This window comes from Trachypithecus francoisi, unplaced genomic scaffold (assembly GCF_009764315.1).
Source record: "Trachypithecus francoisi isolate TF-2019V2 unplaced genomic scaffold, Tfra_2.0 Lachesis_group2, whole genome shotgun sequence".
Taxonomy (NCBI): domain Eukaryota; kingdom Metazoa; phylum Chordata; class Mammalia; order Primates; family Cercopithecidae; genus Trachypithecus; species Trachypithecus francoisi.
In genome coordinates, this window is record NW_022681465.1 from 142851108 (window position 1) to 142870362 (window position 19255).

The window sequence follows — 19255 nt, forward strand, 5'->3', positions numbered from 1 at the left end:
TGTCACAGAGTTATACGTGGTTTTTATCTGGTATGGGGTACAAGAAACAGTTACCAACAGAAGATATTTCTACAGCCCCAAAGTAGCTTACTTATAAATATTTGCAAAATTCATTCTTACAGTACTCATGTAGTTTTATACTTGAATCGACAGTTTACAGAGATGAGTAATTAAAAGTAATCTTTTTTTGTTTGTTTTTTGTTTTTTATTGAGACGGAGTCTCACTCTGTCCCCCAGGCTGGAGTGCAGTGGCGCAGTCTTGGCTCACTGCAAGCTCTGCCTCCTGTGTTTACACCATTCTCCTGCCTCGGTCTCCCGAGTAGCTGGGACTACAGGCACCAGCCACCACACCCGGCTAATGTTTTGTATTTTTAGTAGAGACGGGGTTTCACCGTGTTAGCCAGGATGGTCTCGATCTCCTGACCTCGTGATCAGCCCGCCTCGGCCTCCCAAAGTGCTGGGATTACAAGCTGTTCTGCCATCCACGTTGGCCAGGCTGGTCTTGAGCTCCCCTCATTTCTTTCAGAGCCTCTCTTCTCTGGGCTATAATTACGGCTTCTGGACTTTTTGTCAGAATCGGAATGGCACCATTTGCTATTCTCCCTAGAACTCTCGTATTTTAAGAACCTGAGCTTTTCCTTGGCTTTTTCCTGGTTATGGTGACTGCCAGAAAGTTCTTCATGAAGTTTTCTCTTCTTACACAGGTCCTTCTCTTCAGAATCACTGTGTGATATGCCCTGAACACTTGCTTTTCTTTCTTTTCTTCCTATTTTTTTTTCTTTATTATCACTCTCACTCTCACTACTGCTTTCTGAAGTCTTAGTAGAGGAAGAGGAGGAGGAGGAAGACGAGAAGGAGGAAAAGGATTTATGTTTTTTGTGTTTATTTCTGCTTTTCTGAAACTTTTTCTTTTTTCTGTCTTTTTTCTTTTATTTTTCTTCTCCAGTCGATCTAATTTCCTAAAATTTTCTGTTTTTGTTTAGTTGTTAGTGACTTTAAGCATTCAACTTCTGGATCTTCTTCACCCTCACTTGGAACATACTCCTGTGATGGATCATTTGCAGTCAAGTTTCTCCCCAGTATATTTCCTTTCAGTGCAAACCCACTGTTTCTCATCCTCGCTTTAGCTCCAAGGGATGCATCGATGGCCCTGAGCCATCAGTGGGAATCGAACTTGCATTGATTTCAGAAGGACCAAACAAAGGACATTCTTGATCTGTGTTGACATGACCCCACTGGTGACATTTAATGCACCACACATTTCGAACCTGAATACCCAAGGGCTGATCTCTGATATTCATGTCATCTTTGGCATATTTTTCTTGTGGGGCTCCTTTCTGCCATTCAATTTTGTATTCAGTCTCTCCTTCTGTTTCTTCTTTCTATTTGTTTTCTTTTTTAGCTCCTGGTGGGGCTTCACATGTGAAATTAAGGCCATTCTTTACACATTCATCTCCCATAAGCAATCTATTATCATATGATTCTTGTTCTTTAAGAAATTGCTCCATTAATTCTTGTTTCTTCTTATCATATATTTTCTGTTTTGCCATCCATACTTTTTTGATATTGGATTGGGAGGCAGGATGAAAGTCCTTCTTGCACATGAAGTTGGTGAAGGATTTTCCCATCTTGGAGCTGGAGCTGGGGAAAGCAGCAGCTAAATCTGTAGCAACATAAACAAACTCAACTTCCTAACCGGAACTGCCACCACTGTATATTTTTTAAATGATGGCTCTAGGAATTACATCCATAACTTATAACACTCTTTTTTTTTTTAGATGGAGTCTTGCTCTGTCACCAGGTTGGAGTGCAGTGGCGTGATCTCAGCTCACTGCAACCTCCATCTCCTGGGTTCAAGTGATTCTCCCACCTCAGCCTCTTGAGTAGCTGGGATTACAGGCACCTGCCATCAGGCCTGGCTAATTTTTGTATTTTTGTAGAGATGGGGTTTCACGATGTTGGCCAGGCTGGTCTTGAACTCCTGACCTCAGGTCATCCTCCTGCCTCGGCCTCCCAAAGTTCTGGGATCACAGTCATGAGCCACCGTGCCTGGCCCACACTCTTTCTTAAAATTGGTATTATTCCACTTCATATATAAGGTAAGAATCTTATCTTAGTTACATTCATACTCCCTCTTCTCTTCTTTACTATTATATAGCTTCCTTCTACATATATTATAAATCCCACAATCAGTTGTCATTATTTTTGCTTTAAGATTATTAAATGAATTTTAAATAATTTAAGAAAAGAAAAATAATAATTTTAATATTAACTTACATATTTACCATTCCTAACAGTCTTCATTTCATCCTATATATGTGATTTTTCATCTGGCCTGAATTTTCCCTTAAGCCTGAAAAACTTCCTTAGAATTTCTTACAGTGCAGGTCTGCTGGAGATAAATTCTAACAGTACTTGCTCATTTGAAGATGCTTATATTTCACCTTTTTTTTTTTTTTTTTTTGAGACGGAGTCTCGCTCTGTCACCCGGGCTGGAGTGCAGTGGCCGGATCTCAGCTCACTGCAAGCTCCGCCTCCCGGGTTTACCGCCATTCTCCTGCCTCAGCCTCCGAGTAGCTGGGACTACAGGCGCCCGCCACCTCGCCGGCTAGTTTTTTGTATTTTTTAGTAGAGACGGGGTTTCACAGTGTTAGCCAGGATGGTCTCGATCTCCTGACCTCGTGATCCGCCCGTCTCGGCCTCCCAAAGTGCTGGGATTACAGGCTTGAGCCACCGCGCCCGGCCTCATCTTAATTTTATTAAGATGTTTATGGTCAGGCCGGGCATGGTGGCTCACGCCTGTAATCCTAGCACTTTGGGAGGCCAAGGAGGGTGGATCATCTGAGGTCATGGGTTCGAGACCAGCCTGAACAACATGGCAAAACCCCATCTCTACTAAATACAAAAAAAAATTAACCAGGTGTGGTGGCGTGCGACTGTAATCTCAGCTACTAGGGAGGCTAAGGCAGGAGAATTGCTTGAATCTGGGAGACGGAGGTTGCAGTCAGCTGAGATCATGCCACTGCGCTCCAGCCTGGGCAACAGAGGAAGACTCAGTCTCAAAAAATAACAAAGATGTTTATGGTCAACATAGACTTCTAACTTGACTTTTTTTTTTTTTTTCAGCAAATGGAGCATATTGTTCCATTGTCTTCTGGCCTCAATTGTTCCTCATGAAAAGTCAACTCAACCAATATTCTTATCATTATCATTATCATCCCCTATATATAATGTGACTTTTTTCCCCATGACTGATTTTAAGATTTTCTCCTTATCTTTGATAATTATGATGCATCCTGCTATTTTTATTATTATTATTATTATTATTTTTTGTAGAGATGGGGTTTCACCAAGTTGCCCAGGCTGGTCTCAAACTCCTGGGCTCAAGCCATCCACCTGCCTCAGCCTCCCAAAGTGCTGGGATTACAGGCGTGAGCCACCATGCCCAGACTTGTTGATTTTTCTTTATGTTTTTGGTTCACTAAGTCTCATGGATTAAAAAATGTTGAGTAACTATGAGCATCTTGTTGTTTTTTCTTTGTGCATTGAATTTGCCGAGGCCTTCAGATTGAAAAGTGTTGAGTTTCCTTCTAGCAGAGACTCAGATTGCTGCAGATCGACTTGACTCTGTGGAGCTTGGTTTTAGCCTTTGTTAAGGAAAGTCTATGTGAGTTTGCCAGTAGTTCTAGGGTACAACCCTTAGTCCTGGGACATGGTCTCAACTCCTAAGGTCTGACACCCCTTCTGGGGTGTCAGTCAAAAGCCAGGAGTGTTTGCCAAGTCTCTCCAATTTGGCAGAATTTTAACTGCAAACTCTATATTCCCAGGGCAGAGCAGCTGCTAAAATTTCTGCTCAGCTCTTTCAGCCTTCCAGCTGTTGTTTTCCCAGGAGTTTTTTGGAATCTTACCCTGCATGTGACTAGTTCAGGGGTTAGCTATAAATTAGAAGGAAATTTTTGTATGTATTTTTGGATTCTCTTTTCTGTGGCTTATTCTGTGATTTCCCCCCTCAAGTTCCAGCTGCTCTCGCAACACTACACTCTTCTGACTCTACAAGCCCAATAAGATTGCCACTTCCTGCATGAGCTCCACCCCATAGACCACTCAAATGGTGAGCGATCTCAAGGTAAAAGCCAGATAAAAGTAGATTGCACTCAGTACGCTTTTTCTTCTTTCTACAATTATATACATACACTTTCTGCCTGCTTTAGTCATTCTCCAGTGTCTTCAAATAGTCATTTATTATATTCTGTTGAGAGTCTATAATGTTATTGACAGGAGAATCAGCCCGATACAAGCTACTCTTTCTTTACCAAAAACTGGAAGCCCTCTAGATCCCAAATATATGCTACATTTTCTTCTATTAATTTTTTTTTTTTTTTTTTTTTTTTTTTTTTTTTTTGAGGCGGAGTCTCGCTCTGTCCCCCGGACTGGAGTGCAGTGGCCGGATCTCAGCTCACTGCAAGCTCTGCCTCCCGGGTTTATGCCATTCTCCTGCCTCAGCCTCCCGAGTAGCTGGGACTACAGGCGCCCGCCACCTCGCCCGGCTAGTTTTTTGTATTTTTTTAGTAGAGACGGGGTTTCACCGTGTTAGCCAGGATGGTCTCGATCTCCTGACCTCGTGATCCGCCCGTCTCGGCCTCCCAAAGTGCTGGGATTACAGGCTTGAGCCACCGCGCCCGGCCTCTTCTATTAATTTTATAGTATTACCTTTTACACTTAGGGTTTCACTCTATTTGAAGTTCACTTTTGAATATGGTGTCAGATAGAAATCCAGTTTAATTTTCCTCACTTAGGAGCCAGTTTTTCCAATAGAATCTACTACTAAATACAAAGACTTTACCCCAGATCATTGGGGGAGAAAGAATGATTATCCTTCCCCAATGATCTGGGGTAACATCATTACATATATTAAGTTTCCATATGGAACCATCTCTGAACTCTTTATTCTGTTCCATTGATCTTGTGTTCCACTGATTCATCTGACCTTGTGCCAATATCACTATTTCCATGGCTTTGTAATATGCCTTAGCATCTGGTAGGGCAGGTACCTCCCCTTCCCTTTATTCTATCTTGTAGATTTTTTTTTTTTTTTTTTTTTTTGAGACGGAGTCTTGCTCTGCCGCCCAGACTGGAGTGCAGTGGCCGGATCTCAGCTCACTGCAAGCTCCGCCTCCCGGGTTCACGCCATTCTCCTGTCTCAGCCTCCCGAGTAGCTGGGACTACAGGCGCCCGCCTCGTCGCCTGGCTAGTTTTTTGTATTTTGTAGTAGAGACGGGGTTTCACCGTATTAGCCAGGATGGTCTCGATCTCCTGACCTCGTGATCCGCCCGTCTCGGCCTCCCAAAGTGCTGGGATTACAGGCTTGAGCCACCGCGCCCGGCCTCTATCTTGTAGATCTTTATTCATCCACAAACATTTAGCAGTAAGTGTATCAGCTTCCCAGAAAAAAAAAAAACTATTCAATTTTGAATGTGATTAAATTGAATACATATATTAATTTGGAGAAAATTAATTTTTTGTGATATTGACTTATTCCTCCCAAGAATACAGTATGTCTTTCTCATTTTGATTATATTCTCTATTTTTTATTTGAGGTTTCAATTTTTTTCCATACAGGTCTTAAATATCCTCAAATACTTCCTAAATACTCTACAGTTTTTGTTACCACTTACAAATGGAATATTAATTATTATTATTTTGAGTCAGAATCTCTCTCTGTCACCCTAGCTAGAGTGCAGGGGTGCTATAATGGCCTACTGCAGTCTTGACCCCTCAGTGTCAAGGATCCTTACACCTCAGTCTCCCAAGTAGCTGGGACTACAGGTGCATGCCACCAAACCTGGCTAATTTTTTTTTAAGATGGAGTATTCCGACCTGGTACAGTGGCTCATGCCTGTAATCCCAGCACTTTGGGAGGCCAAGGTGGGCAGATCACAAGGTCAGGAGTTCGAGACCAGCCTGACCAACATGGTGAAACCCCGTCTGTACTAAAAATACAAAAAAAAGTAGCCAGGCATGGTGGTGCGTGCCTGTAATCCCAGCTACTCAGGAGGCTGAGGCAGGAGAATCATTTGAACCCAGGAGGTGGAAGGTTGCAATGAGCTGAGATCGCACCACTGCACTCTAGCCTGGGCGATAGAGTGAGACTCCGTCTCAAAAAAAATAAAAAAAATTCTATGTTGCCTAGGATGGTCTCAAACACCTGGACTCAAGTGATCCTCCTGCCTCAGCCTCCCAAAGTGCTGGGATTACAGGCATGAGACACCACATCCGGCCTTATTTTTAAATTATATTTTCACTCCTTTTAACAGGTATATAGTAGATGATCAATATATCCATGTTAACTGTTTGTTTTTTTTTTTTTCTTCTGCTCACTTGTATAGGACCCTCTAATCTCACTGGCTCTACCCATTCTCTTCCCTTTTCTAATTGGAAAATCTCCAAATTAATCTTTTTTCAACCTCATTTTATTTATTAAACAATACTCAGTAATTATGTATTGAACAACTACTTACTATTTCCCATGTTCTGGAGACACATGCTGATGAACAAAACAGAGCTCTAGACTCTTAAGGCTTGCTTTCTAGTGGAGAGAAACAGACAATTAATGTAACAAAGTCTGGGCACAGTGGCTCACGCCTGTAATCCCAGCATTCTGGGAGGCCAAGGCGGTCAAATCAGAAGGTCAGGAGATCGAAACCATCCTCACCAACATGGTAAAACCCCATCTCCATTAAAAAAAAAATACAAAAATTAGCTGGGTGTGATGGCAAGTGCCTGTAATCCCAGCTACTCCGGAGTCTGAGGCAGGAGAATCACTTGAACTCGGGAGACAGAGGTTGCAGTGAGCCGAGATCACACCACTACACTCCAGCCTGGGTGACAGAAGGAGATGACTTTGTCTAAAAAAAAAAAAAAAAGGATAGTATGGCTGCAGCAGAGTGAGGAATGGCAAAAAATGGGGACATGAGGTCAAGAGACTCCATCTCAAAAAAAAAAGTAACAAGTAAGTAAATTGTTTGGCATGTTAAAAGATGGCAAGCGATATGAGGAAAAGAAAATTAGAGCAGGGTTATTGGGATCAGGAATGTGGAGGTAGAGCCAGTTTGCAGTGTTACAAAGGGGTGTCAGAGTAGGTCTCATTCGGCAGGAGACACTTCAGTAAATGCTTGATGGAGGAGGAAGGGAGAACACTCCAGGCAGAGGGATCAGCAAAGCCCTAAAGCATGAACTTTCTTGGTGTAATCAAAGAAGAGCAAAGGAGGCTGGGCGCGGTGGCTCACATCTATAATCTCTGCACTTTGGGAGGCCGAGGCGGGTGGATGACCTGAGGTCAGGTGTTCAAGACCAGCCTGGCCAACATGGCGAAACCCCATCTCTACTAAAAATACAAAAAAAGGCCGGGCGCGGTGGCTCAAGCCTGTAATCCTAGCACTTTGGGAGGCTGAGAGGGGCGGATCACGAGGTCAGATCGAGACCATCCTGGCTAACACAGTGAAACCCCGTCTTTACTAAAAAATACAAAAAAACTAGCCGGGCGAGGTGGCGAGCGCCTGTAGTCCCAGCTACTTGGGAGGCTGAGGCAGGAGAATGGCGTAAACCCGGGAAGCGGAGCTTGCAATGAGCTGAGATCTGGCCACTGCACTCCAGCCTGGGCGACAGAGCAAGACTCTGTCTCAAAAAAAAACAAAAAAAAATTATCCCGGCATGGTGGCACGTGCCTGTAGTCCCAGCTACTCGGGAGGCTGAGCCAGGATAATCACTTTAACCCAGGAGGGCTTCTTCCAGACAAGCTGAGATCACACCATTGCACTCCAGCCTGGGTGACAGAGGGAAACGACTTTGCCTAAAAAAAAAAAAAAAAAAAAAAGAGAGAGAGAGAGAAGAGAGTATGGCTGCAGCAGAGTGAAGAATGGAGAAAAATGGGGACATGAGGTCAAGAGGTGATGGGGAAATGACAGATTGTGCAAGGCCTTGTGGAATATTGTAAGGACTTTGATTTTTTCTCTACTTTGAGGGCATTGAGCATAGAAGTGACACGGCCTGATTTTAGAGTTTACAAGAATGACTCTGACTGCTAAGTTAAGAACAGATTGGAGAAGCTGAGAGACCTGCTGGGAGCCTATTGCAGTGATCCAATGCAGGGGATTGTGGCTCAGACCAGGAACCAGCTGTGGAGGTGGTAAGAAATGGTCAGAGTCTGCAGGGGTTTGAAGGAAAGCCAGACCTACTGCGGGATGTGTGGATGTCTCTGATTGTCCCTCTGGACTCACTGTCCAGCTCCTCCCACCCGGCTCTGTGCCCTGGGAGGCGACTTGTGTGAACTGCATCAATAATCTCTTCTGCCCTCTGTTTCCCACTTGGTTTGGCCAAAAGGAGTATTGGCAAGGGATCTGAAGGCAGGAGTGTGAGGTGGGGGTATATTTCCTTGACTCCCTCCTTGCTGGTTTGGCTGAGCACCTCAAATCAGGCAGCCCACTCCAGAAAAGCTGCTCCTCTAGGTTGGATAATGGCCTCCACCCTCGGCCACCCAGACCTAGGTGCTAACAGCTCCCAGCTCGCGCCAGTCCCAGAGGACTGCGGTATAACTTGTTGCTTTTCCTCAACTCTGTCCATAAATTTGTGTATAGTCCAATTATTAAACTCCCGTTTGAGTGTGCCACCTTTTTCCTACAGGGACTGTGACTGATAGAGAGTGGATATGGGGCATGAATGAAAGTGGAGTTGAGGATGACTCCCTCGACCACAAGACCTAAGGTTTATCAGGTTCTCTCCTTCCATACAGCTCTGTGCCCCAGACCTGGCCAAAGCAACTTGTGGAGCTTTATTCCCATTGGAAGTAACCAAATTACACAGAACTTCAAAAGAGTAAAATGTAATGGTAAATATGGCCATCTTGTTCCAGACAAAGCCTGATAAGGAAAAAGCACTGTGCAAGGAGTCAGGAGGCTCCCTGAACAATGGATTAACTCCAGAATAACCCTTAGCAGGCCACTTGACTGCTCTGAGCCTCTTTCTTCATCAGTAAAATTGGTAAAAATGAAACCTAATTCAAAGAACTGTAGGGAAAGAACAAATAACAATACCCAGATCAACAGAATGTGATCCCGTGTGTAAGGCTGAGAAAGAGAATACCGCAATTTGTATTCTTACAAGTCAGCTTGGTTTACAAGTTGCATGACCTCGAAGATGCTTCTGGGCCTGTTTCCTCATCTATAAAATGAAAACAACAGTATATTTTTATTGTATGTTTTTGTATTGCTATAAAGAAGTACCTGAGACTGGGTAATTTATAAAGAAAGGAGGTTTAATTGGCTCACAGTTCTGCAGGCTGAATAAGCATGGCTTCAGCATCTGTTTCTGTTGAGAACCTCAGGAAGCTTCCAATCATGGCAGAAGGTGAAGGGAGAACAGGGGCAAGGGTGGGGTGAGATACTCTTAACCAGATCTCGTGTGAACTAACTGAGCAAAAATTCACCCATCACCCACGGGATGACACTAAACCATTCATAAGGGACCCGCCTCCATGATCCAATCACCTCCCACTAGGCCCCACCTCCAACACTGGAGGTCACATTTCAACATGAGATTTGGACGGGACCAACATCCAAACCATGTCAACATTGTTTGGCACATGCTACATTAGCTGGTGTGTAGCTTAATGAAATAAGGGTGTGCCTGGCTAGTAAGTATTCATTAAGTGTTACGTAGTTAATAAATATTAAATTTCCCATCTGTGAAATGAGGAAATTGAACTCGTTAATACAAAAGGTAACTTATTTTGGTGAACTAAGTCTAGGATCTTTTGAAATTTTCGTTATGTATTTTTTCAAAATTATAAAAAGGACAAATAACATAATAAACACCCATGTACTCACATTATCTACATGTATCTCTAAATATATATTAAAGACAAAGATAGAGAGAGAATGAAAAAAGCCAGTGCAGGTGGTCCTGTAGCTGCAGCTACTCAGGAGGCTGAAAGGCAGGAGGATCCCTTGAGCCCAGGAGTTAGAGGCTGCAGTGAACTATCGTTGCACCACTGCACTCCAGCCTAGGTCACAGGGAAAAAAGAAAAAAAAAATAGGCCAGGCACAGTGGCTCATGCCTGTAATCCCAGCACTTGGGAAACCCCGTCACTACTAAAAATACAAAAAAATTAGCCAGGCGTAATGGCAGGCACCTGTAATCCCAGCTACTCAGAAGGCTGAGGCATGAGAATCACTTGAGTCCAGGAGGCAGAAGTTGCAGTGAGCGAGATTGAGCCACTGCACTCCAGCCTGGGCAACAGAGCAAGACTCCATCTCAAAAAAATAAACAAACAAAAACAAACAAAATATTCTATAATTGGTATCACATTACGAACTAACCTGCAGCTTGTTTTTTTTCCTCAACAATATGTCTGTGAGATCCACCCATTTTGATATGTGAAGGTCTTATTTGTTTTCACTACTGTGTGGTATTACATTGTATGAATTTGATGGACGTTTAAATTGTTTCCAATTTTTTAGGTTTACAAATAGTGCCACTTTAAACATCCTGATGACTGCAAGTTTCCAAGTCTGAACTTTGAGTTTCTTTACAGCCTGCCAGATGCTGTTGTGCACCTCAGTTGAGATGGGGGAAGGGGAGAGAGGCTGGACTGGGGGTGGGAGGGGAGGAGGGACGGGGGAGCTGAATCTTATTTAACAGGTTCTGAAGGCTTTGTAAGTCACAGCTCTTAAAACACAATATTTTGAAGATTTAAGTGTAAATGAATCAGAGCCATATGGATTACATTTGCCTTAAATTACACAGGATTTAGAGCAGGGCGCAGTGCCCTGGGGCTGAGGGAGCAGGCATTTCATGAACTACCTTCTTTGCTCCCCTTCCTGGCTTCTCTGCCATCAGGCTAAAGAGGAGTGGAGACTTGAGCTGCCCAGGTGCCCTCCACCCAGCCCGAGGGCCTGCCCAATGGGGGCACTGAGGAGCCTCAAAGCCTGGCATCTGGATGCCTGAGTCCTAGTGCCTGCTTTGCCACTGCTTCACTGTGTAGCATTGGGCCACACACTCTGCATCTCGGCCTCAGTTTCCTCATTCGTAAAATGAGGCACCTGAGAGACACTATAGCATAGTGATTAAAAGCCTGGGTTTGGGCCAGGTGTGGTGGCTCACACCTGTAATCCCAGCGCTTTGGGAGGCTGAGGTTGGGGGATCACTTGACGTCAGGCATTCAAGACCAGCCTGGCCAACATGTTGAAACCCTGTCTCCACTAAAAATACAAAAAATTAGCCAGTGTGATAGTACACGCCCATGATCCCAGTGACTCAGCAGGCTGAGGCAGGAGAATCACTTGAACTCAGGAGGTGGAGGCAGCAGTGAGCTGAGATTGCACCACTGCACCCCAGCCTGGACGACAGAGCAAGACCCTGTCTCAAAAAAATAAAAATAAAAAGAACGTGGGTTTGAATCCCTCTCTAACCTCTTTCTGGCTGTGAGACCTGACTGTGAGACCTTAGGCAAATTACTAATCAGCCCCCACTCTACCACAGTTGCCTCATCCGTAAAATGGGAATACTAATAGTATCTACCTCATAGGTAGCTGTGAAGAATAAACTAGCTAGGACACCTGGAAAGTGCCTGACTCTAAATAAGCATTCCACAGATATCACTTTTGTTTTATATTTTAGTGTCATTATCAAAGATCAGTCTGAGTCTGATTTTTCCTGGCACTCTCCAGCAGAGATGATAGGAGTGAGCCTGAGGAAGGGTTATACAGTGGCCAGCAGCTTCCCATTCCTTTAGTACTACATCTCCACTTCATATCCACTGTTCCATTCTGTTATAAAGGCAAATAGATACACATATACTTACAAAATGGATCATGCTATGTTATAATTTTTTTTCACTTTTGCTGTGTCACAAATATCTTTTCATATAATTAATATTTATCTACAACTTTTTTTTTTTTTTGACAGAGCCTCGTTCTGTCACCCAGGCTGGAGTGCAGTGGCGCCATCTTGGCTCACTGCAACCTCCATCTCCCAGGTTCAAGCGATCCTCCTGCCTCAGCCTCCCACGTAGCTGGGATTACAGGTGCATGCCACCACACCCAGCTAATTTTTGTATTTTTAGTAGAGACGGGATTTCACCACATTGGCCAGGCTGGTCTCAAACTCCTAACCTCAGGTAATCCACCCACCTCAGCCTCCCAAAGTGCTGAGATTACAGGCATGAGCCACTGCGCCCAGACTACAACATTTTTATGTCTGAACAGCAGCACAGCAAACTGACATTTACCAACTGCTTACCATGCACTAAGCACAGTGTTAAATGTTTCCCATGCATCCTTGTTTGATACTCAAAACAAAAAAATGAATTTGGTTTCATTATCATCCCCATTTTATATCTGAGAAACTGAGGCTTAGAGAAATTAAACAGCCTTAAAATATCACTGGAGTCCAGATCTGTGGACTCCTGGGCGTAAGTGCTACCAGACGTTGTCTGTAGTACTAAAATAACATTTCTAAGCAACTTCAGGCCCCTATTCTTAGACACTGAATTTTTTTTTTTTCTGGTATCTTCACTTTTATCAACAGCATGTGCTAAACGATCTTGTAAGAAGATATTTGGCGACATCATGATTACCTCTTTGGGATAAATTATTCAAAGTGGATGGTCCACTGTCTGGGGCTTTCATTTTGGCGACGGGGAGAAGCAGAGCCCAGTTGGAGGCTGAATATGAAGGAAGAAGCAGGAAGCCGTCCAGGAGAAGGGCCTGATTGGGAGGCCAGGATGCCTGGCTTGCCCACACAACAGAGCACGCTGCTTTGGTTTATCAGAGTTGGGGTTCCCCCTGCTCCCCTCGAGCTCACCCTGAAGCCCTTAGGAATCTAGTTTATTTCCAGGAAATTTTGCTGACTTAGCTGAAAAATTTTTTGGATCGGCTTTTTGGATCAGTTGCAAGACACAGACACTCAGTCAAAACACAGACACACACACACACACACACACACACACACACACGCTTCACACTCCAGGAGTCAGGTGTGAGGGAGGCATTCACTGGGAAGAGGCCAGCCTGGCCGACATGGAAAGTGGGGGAGCTTAATTTACATGGAAAGAAAATTCCCTGAAAAAAAGCTATTCATCAGACTTACATACATCATTTTCTCTCTTAACTAGGTTAACTCAGTTCAATAGTTTTGCGACAGCTTTATTGTTTTGGAGCAGGGGAGAAAATTACATACACGCTCACTACTTGGGGGTGGGTTTTTTTTGTTTTTTTGAGACAGGATCTCACTTTGTCGGCCAGGCTGGAATGCAGTGGTGTGAGCACAGCTCACCGCAGTCTCAACCTCCTGGGTTCAAGTGATCCTCCCACCTCAGCCTCCAGACTAGCTGAGACCAAAGGCAAACACCACCACTCCCAGCTAATTTTTTAATTTTGTAGAGTTGAGGTCTCACCATGGTGCCCAGGCTCATGTTTACTGTTTTTTAAAATCCCTTGAAAGTATATCAATATCTGTGAAGATCTAAAAGTGTCTTAAATTCTCATTTCAGACTGGGTGTGGGGTTCTGCATACAAACCACCTGGACATCTTGTTAAAATGCAGATTCTGATTCAGGAAGGCTGAGTGGGGCCTGAGCATGCATTTCTAACACTCTCCCACAAGACCAATGCTGCTGGTCCACACACCAGCTTGCAAGTTGAGAGTAGCGCACAACACATTTGGTAAAGTCGAGACTCTTGTCTCATGGAATTGTCACTCCCTGCTTATTGCTCAAAATACTCTTAAGTCAGAGCTACAAGGGATCTTAGAAAGCATTTGGTCAGAGCTGCTGCTGACAGATGAGGAAAGTGAACCCCACGAGCGGAAGGGACAGGCCCCAGGCCAGGGAGCTCCAGCCAGAGCATGGCTGGGGGCTCCAGGTTCCTTTTGTTTCCACAGAAGCCCAGAGCTTAGTCAGTTTCAACTGTGGGACCAGCAAAGGCTCTGTGAATGGCTGAGAAAAGCAGCAGCCCCTATAAGGATGACAGGGCCACCAGGCAGAGTGCAGACTGTATGCTAAGCACTATCCAGATTCCTTGCACGCCAACATGCTCTCAGAAAGTCCACACCATAACCCTATGCAGCAGAATCATTGACTTCATTTTACACAGAGAAGCCGAGGCTCAGAGAGCAAAGCAGTCTTCCGGAAGCCACACAGCGGGCAAGTGGAGAGCTAGCATCAGATCTGTGTGTGAAAGAGCCCCACATCACCGTCTCTTCAACATCCATCCTTCAGAATTTTTGCCTTAATTGTACTTGAACAACGGTTCACTTTCCATAAAGGGAAAACTAGTATCATTTGAAAGATGTATTTTCATTGTAGAAAATACATTCATTGAAAACACTGTTATTAAGATCTAGCTAAATCTTAACCTGCAGATCCCTAGGCCTGCCCTCTTCGTTAGAAGGGGAGATTAGCAAACATTAGAGAGGTATTAAAGACAAACTAGGCCTGGCACCATAATCCCAGCACTTTGGAAGGCTGAGGCAGGAGGATCCCTTGAGGCCAAGAGTTTGAGACCAGCCTGGGTAGCATAGCCAGACCCCATCTCTTAAAAAAATAAAACAATTAGCTAGGCATGGTGGTGTGCACCTGTTGTCCTAGCCAATTAGGAGGTTGAGGCAGAAGGATTGCTTGAGCCCAGGAGTTCTAGGCTGCAGTGAGCTGTGATTGTGCTATTGCACTCCAGCCTGGGCAACACAGCCAGACGCTGTGTCTAAATTTATGTATTTATTTAAATACATAAAACAGACTAGCACCACACTGAGGCTTTCCTTTTAGTGAAATTTAAAGGATTGAAAGAATATTGAAGAGAGAATAATTTGCAAGATATGAGTCTACCTTTTGCATTGCCCTGTATGAATTTGACCTTTCTTCCATCTCCAGGACAGAACATCTCACACTAAACTATGCTACCTTTAGGCCCTGAGTCAGGTGGTATCAGTCAAGACTGGCTTTCTGGAAAAGGCACCTGGACCAAGTTTCACATCATGGGAGGCCTAAGCATACAGTATCTCTACTTAAAGTTTCTTACTGTCCAGGGAGAGTAGTCCACACCCCTTTCCAGGGGTCTGGGGGTCCAGTCAGCAGGCTGCCTGGAGCCAGGGCACACTCTCTCCCCAAAAGATGTCCCACCGGCATGTTTGCCTAATGTGGCCACTTTAGAAACATTGTTTGTTCTCATCCTGCTAAAAACAGCTTCAAAGTCACTCCTGTCTAGACTGTGCCAGGATCGATTATCAAATCCCTGACCTGATCGAAACCACAGGGGGACATAGTCATTTGCTTTAATGCAATTAAAGCAAAATATAATCATGTATCCAGGCCAGGGACAAGAGCAGGGCTCTTTAGAAGGTGGGAGGAGAAACTAGCTCTGGATAATTTCTTCTCAGCTCCAAGGTAGCGAGCTTAGACTTCTCCTGCCTCCATCTCCAAGAAAGCCTTGGGCTTTGCTGCAGAGCCACCAGGTGAGGGTGTCCTAGGCGAAGGGGGAGCTTGGAGAAAGCAGTCTTGGAGTGAGATGTGGAGGAGGGGGGGGATTTGCAGAGCACAGCCAGGAGGAGAGAAGAAAAATGAAAAGGAGGAAGAAATGGTCGGGCACGGTGGCTCACACCTATAATCCCAACACTGTGGGAGGCCGAGGTGGGTGGATCACCTGAGGTTGGGAGTTTGAGACCAGCCTGGCCAGCATGGTGAAACCCCATCTCTACTGAAAATACAAAAATTAGCCGGGTGTGGTGGCACGTGCCTGTAATCCCAGCTACTCAGGAGGCTGAGGCAAGAGAATCGCTTGAACCTGGGAGCCAGAGGTTGCTGTGGGCCGAGATCGTACCACTGCACTCCAGCCTGGGCAACAGAGTGAGACTCTGTCTCAAAATAAATAAATAAATAATATGAGGAGGAAGAAAAAGATCACAGAAAGAGGAGGAAATGGACATAGCCAGCTTGATAATTTTCAGAATCTCTGAAAAATCCCCAGCCTCAGGGAGGTTGAGCCTGGCAGGTCTTCCTGAAGGATGGCAGCCTCCCCAGCAGCAGGTGAGGTTGATCCAGCAGGACTTCCTTGAGGAGGCACCAGGAAAATGTGTCTTCCCTTCTCAGAGAGCCACCATGAGGCAAAAGATCAGGGTGAGGGCTTGCCTTTCTGTCTCCTGGCTTCGGCCCAGCATCCCGGGCTCTGAAAAGGAGTCAAGTATCTTCACACCACACACCTGCCTCTCCCTCAGGGGCAGGCAGGGCTGGCAGGCCTCAAGCGACCCCCTCAGTGCCGGCTGCACAGGCTGTCCGGGGGTTCCAGGCTGTCTGTACCGGTTCCTATGACTGCTGTGACAAAGTACCCCAGACTGGGAGGCTGAAACCCCAGTTCTCACCATTCTGGAGGATAAAAATCTGAGGCCACTGTGTTGGCAAGGTTGGTTCCCTCTGAGGGCTGTGAGAAAAGGATCTGTTGAGGCCTCTCTCGTCAGCTTGTAGGCTGCTTCTCCCTGTGTTTCCAGATTTTCCCTCATCTTCCTGGGTCTCGACATCATTTTCCCTCTATGCATATCTCTGTGTCCAAACTTCCCCTTCTTATAAGGACTCCAGTGGTACTGGATTGAGGCCCACATTGACAACCTCATTTTAACTTGATTAGCTCTCTGAAGACCCTCGCTCCAAATGAAGTCACATTCCGAGGCCCTGGACTGAATAGCGTGTCCCCCCTCAAATTCAGATGTTGAAATTTACCCCCCATTTTAATGGGATGAGAAAATGGGGCCTTTTGTGGGAGATTAGGTCAAGAGGGCAGAGCCCTCCTGGATGGGGTTAGTGCCCCCACATAAGTGACCCCACGGAGCTCCTCCAGCCCTTCCACTGTGAGAGGATGCAGCGAGAAGATGGTCATCCATGAACCAGGAGCAGACCTCACCAGGCCCTGAATCTGCCCGTGCCTTAATGTGGACCTCTCAGCTTCCAGAACTTGGAGAAACAAAAGTCTGTAGTTTCAGCCACCCAGTCTATGCCATCTTGAACAGACTAAGGCAGGACTTCAACATATTAATTTGGTGGGGTGGTGGGGGGACACAATTCAACATATCACACTGTCCGTGGGTAGCTCCCCACTGCTGCCTTGGGGAGGGGAGGAGAGACAACAGTTCTTGGCAATGCTCAGCACTCCCTAGCTCCAAGCCTTGAACAAACCATTTCACTTTCAAGGGCCTTGGCTTGCTCATCTGTGAAATGGACATGGTAACAACACCAACACTGGCTGGAGAAGAGGTGCAATAACATCATGTTTCCATCCCTTTTACATTTACAAAGATTTCAGAGCTGGAAAGCATCTGTGGAACTCCTGTGTGCTTTCCCTTGCCAAATTTAGGTTCCCCCAAAACTGAGAACTGCTTTCCATGTCAGAAGGTCCAGCTCTGATAGCCTTTCTTTCTCCTTCATGTCCTTCTCCTCCTCCTCTTCCTTCTCCTTTTTCTTTCTTCCTTCTTCTCTTCCTTGTTCCTGTTTTATTGATTGCCAAAGCTATCATATTTGTTTTTTTTTTTTTTTTTTTTTTTTTTTTTTTTTTTTTTTTTTTGAGACGGAGTCTCGCTCTGTCGCCCAGGCTGGAGTGCAGTGGCCGGATCTCAGCTCACTGCAAGCTCCGCTTCCTGGGTTTACGCCATTCTCCTGCCTCGCCTCCCAAGTAGCTGGGATACAGGCGCCTGCCACCTCGCCCAGCTAGTTTTTTGTATATTTTAGTAGAGACGGGGTTTCACCGTGTTAGCCAGGATGGTCTCGATCTCCTGACCTCGTGATCCGCCCGTCTCGGCCTCCCAAAGTGCTGGGATTACAGGCTTGAGCCACCGCGCCCGGCCTCATTATTTGTTGTTATTGGCTACTGCTTATTAAAGACACTGTACAGACATATCCTCACAATAACCTCACAGGATAGGAACTACTAATATTCCCATTTTATAGATGAATAAACTGATGCTCAGAGAGTTTGAGGGAGAGGCCCAGAGGACAGAGCTAGGAGGCTAATAAGGAAAAGTGCAGAAGGCAAATCTCAGCTCCAAGGAAGAAAGGTCTTCCTCCCGGGCTGCCTGGGGAGGGAGGAAGATGCCCACTCCAGGAAGAAAGCAGAGGCTGGATGACAAGATAGCAAAAGTTAAAGAGGAGCTTTTGCACAGGGCTCAGGGGAGGCACTGAACTTGGCAACTTCTCAAATCCCTTTCACCTCGAGACTCCAAGGGTCTCAACCTCAAAGCCCCAGCTGAGGAGAGACCTGCGGGAAAAGAAAGAGACTCTTGCAAACCCTCCCAAGTCAAGCTGCCTGGTCGCCTCTCCTAGAGGCACAGCACATAGCAGGTACTAAATAAATATTAAATAAACAAATACATATGACAATCCACTGCAGTCACAGAAATCTCGGCTATTGCTGTGAGAGGAACATCTGCTGGGAGTGGGCTAAGTTTCTCACCTAGAATATCTCATTTCATTTCCTCTTCTCCCAAGCTCTTACCAGGTAGGTGCTATTCTTATCCCCGTTTTACAGCTGAGAAAGCTGAGACCCAGTCTGCCTGACTCCAAAGCTCTTAACCACTGTGTTAGCAGATATCAAACCCCGCCCACAGATTTTTAACCATTCCAGCAGTCTTGGGTCTCCAGAAACAGCCAGCATACAGTGGGTGTTTAATAATACTTAATGATTCGTTGAATTGATCCATGCATCAAACCTAGCCTACTGAGGTAGACATACAGCCTAACAAACAAAATCTGTGGTTCCATAAGAGTCCCCTAACCCAGTGCCTGGCACACAGTAGGCACTCAATAAATATTTGTGGAAAGAATGGCCTACTGGCCCCTAATGTAAGCTCCTCTGCACATAAATTTCAGCTCCAGGCACTTTGAAGTTCCCCCAGGGGACAGCTGCTTTTCCTGTTATCGATGCTCCCCCAGCTCCTCCTGGCCCCCTGGGCCCATCCAGGCCAGGGACCTGGGGCCGCCACAGCCAGGAGATAAGAATGATGGATGGCCAGTCTCCTGGCTCCACAGAAGCCTGGGGTTTCCTGGGAGCGGGAGACAGTCTAGTGATTCCAAAGCCCCTTGGAATTCGAGTGGAGAGAGCTCAAGGAGGGGGTGGAGGCAGCAGCAGAGGCGTCCCTATCTCCTCAGAGATGCTGGACCCGACAGGAGGTTTCAGCACCCCCCCAGCCGCCTTGATCTCCTTCCATGTTGACAAGGCTTCCT

General features: G+C 45.5%; 1 pseudogene; it reads right to left on the reverse strand.

Moving 5' to 3' along the window:
* Positions 1 to 902: 902 nt before the first annotated feature.
* LOC117064581 lies at positions 903 to 1628 on the reverse strand (annotated as a pseudogene).
* Between the last annotated feature and the right edge of the window lie 17627 nt (positions 1629 to 19255).